The 2719-nt window shown below is 33.7% G+C and overlaps 1 long non-coding RNA gene across 1 annotated transcript; it reads left to right on the top strand.

Moving 5' to 3' along the window:
• Window positions 1-804: 804 nt before the first annotated feature.
• LOC140181762 (uncharacterized) lies at window positions 805-2407 on the top strand. The gene is made up of 3 exons (XR_011876942.1): window positions 805-1002; window positions 1330-1529; window positions 1695-2407. It is a non-coding gene; the product is annotated as an uncharacterized lncRNA (long non-coding RNA).
• Window positions 2408-2719: the final 312 nt, after the last annotated feature.

Raw genomic sequence — 2719 nt, 5'->3', positions numbered from 1 at the left:
ATAATTCCAAATTCGGTTCAAAGACTTGCATCTGCCAACGTTCTTCGGATCTAACTTCACAAATATCTTCCACAACAGTTCATCACTAAGTTATGGGAGGTCGATTTTCTTAGGAGATACGTTACTCGTTCTAAAAAAAAACTTGGCTAATTTATCCAAGAGTTTCTTTGTGGTATTTGAATTGGTATTTTGGTTGGTATTATGCATCTTCTTTGTAATATTCTATTTATATGCATGGGTTTAGAGATTTAGTTTGGAAGGACATGTGTTTCTGTGTTTAATCAGCTAAGAATTTAATGGGCTTATGAATCATTAGCTCAACAATCTTGTAAAGAATAAAAGGTGCTTTACTCTTTTCACGAGAACTGTAATATTTTTTGTTACACGTTTGAATATAAATTATCTCTTGTCAACTTTATCAAAGTGGATCACTAAAACTATCTATAACGTCTGAAGACTATTTGTTTCCCATCACAGAGAACCTTATTTGTATATACATCCTGCTATTTGTATTTTATTACATGAATTTATGTTTCCCTACATCTTTAAAATCGTGATCCTATGATATGCAAATCTATTTGGCATAGGCAGGCTGTTTATAATTTTTTGAGTAAAGTGACAATTAAGTCCTTGAAGATTTGCACTTCGGATAGAATAGACCTTTAAGAAAAAAACGTAACAAATAGACCCTCAAAGATTACAAAGTTAGACACGTAAGATCCTTCTGTTAAGTGTTAACACAAAACGTAATGGAGTTGGCTGCGTGTACCATTTTTAATAGTGATATGTCCGTTGGTGCCAAGTGGGAATAAAAACATCGTTGTTTCGAAAAATCCCCCTCCCTATTTAAGTTTAGAAATTCCCCTTAACTCTCCCCATGTCTCTTTATTTATCCACAGATACTTACAGAACTCAAAATTTCCATCCAAAATTGGTGATTTCCGTGACGATCTTGTGACATTGTAGAAGGAAAAGTGTGTTATCGTGACATTCATCCTCCAAGTAAGAAATTTTTTAGTCATTTTTGTGTTCGAAGATTGTGGTTTCTTTTTGTGTGGTTCCAATGATATAAAGAATTTGTGGTTTATGTGTGAAAGTGTGTAAAGCAAGTGGTTATGATTTTTTATTGGTAAAAATCTTACATGAACCATTAAAATAATGTGAATGTCTACTCTTTTTGGGTTTAGAACTTTTTGTTGCTTGCTGAAAATCGTGCATAAACCATTAAAAAAACTGTGAATTTTTGGTTGCTTGGCTTGGTAGTGAGTTAATATTGTCTATAAAGAAGAAAGATTCCATAGAGCCACTAATGAATGAAAATAAGGTTAGGAGGAGTCTTATGGTCACTTGCAACAAGCGTGGCAATCCTAGCCACAACTACAAGACTTGCAAGAGAGTTGCAACAATAAAGAAAGGCACAAAAAAAGGACCAAAGCTCAGCGTGAGTCTGCCCGTCAAGAGAAGTGTGCACCATCTCAGAGTGCACCCAGCATTGACAACAAGAGAGCTAGACTACTGTCAATCTTGAGGTTAGCATTTAACTCTTTTAAACGTGAGGATTTGGAGATTTAGTTGTCCATGCAATATATTTTATGAGGATTTAATTGTATCTTTCATAACTTATATAAGGGTTTAATTGTACATTAAAAGGTGAAATTGTGCATGTTTCATCCAACTATTATTCTATATTTTAGCCAAATCAAGTCCCAGCAATGAATATCCCACAATCTACAAGCACAACTATAGTTACTGCTGCTGCTATTGCTAACAATGTCAACCATGTTATTATATCTACTATTTATGGAATATATCAGCCACTGATGTTGGTCTGGCATTGTGTAAAAGCAATCATCAGAGGTAATCAAAGAAAGAAAAAGTCCAATCAAGGCCTTCATGAAACAAGCCACTAAATCCAGCTCTCTTTAAGAAAAAAGAAGCTATTGTTAGGCCTGAATAAGCTCCTCACTCATAGCTTGCCTCACAATCACAAATAGCTCAAGGGCCAACTAATAATCTCTCTGTAAAAACAAGGGCAACAACAAACACTGGACCAGCCTAAAGAATGTTGAAATTTTTAGGCCTAGGCCTTGGCATTAGAATATTGATCTCCTTAGGTTGAATGGATCATGACTTAACTTTTTTGGGTTTAAAAACTTTGATTTGGACATGCTATTTTGGTGGATATAATGTTATTTTGGGGATGATATTTCTTTTTGGTAGATATGATGTTATTTTGAGGGTGATGTTTTCTTTTAGATTTAGCACAGTAGTGTTGTGCTTTATGTTTTTAGGGTGAATTTGGTCATATTTTGGATTCAAGTGATGCAATTTCATAAGTCTACTGATGTACTTAACTCACTTTAGGTAATGTTTATTATCTGTTAATTATGGTTCACTTTGGATTGAATATTGTGCTTTTATCATTGATGTGGTTGTTTATCAGATGTTGCAAACATTTAAAACAACCGAATAATATCATTCATTGTAAACAAACTACATGCTTACAATAATAGTTCACACTTCACAGTTAACTTCATTCATGGTAAACAAACTACATTACATTTATAGTAACAATTCTAGTTCACCTAGTACCACTACATAAGATAGACACAACTACTCCAAACATGAACCAAATAAAAAGAAAAAGCAAACATTCCTAAATTGACTAACAACAATTTTAGGAGACTCCTACTTTTCCAATGCCAAAATTCTTTCCTCC

This window comes from Arachis hypogaea, chromosome 19 (genome assembly GCF_003086295.3).
Source record: "Arachis hypogaea cultivar Tifrunner chromosome 19, arahy.Tifrunner.gnm2.J5K5, whole genome shotgun sequence".
NCBI lineage: Eukaryota > Viridiplantae > Streptophyta > Magnoliopsida > Fabales > Fabaceae > Arachis > Arachis hypogaea.
This window is presented reverse-complemented; position numbering and strand designations above follow the sequence as displayed.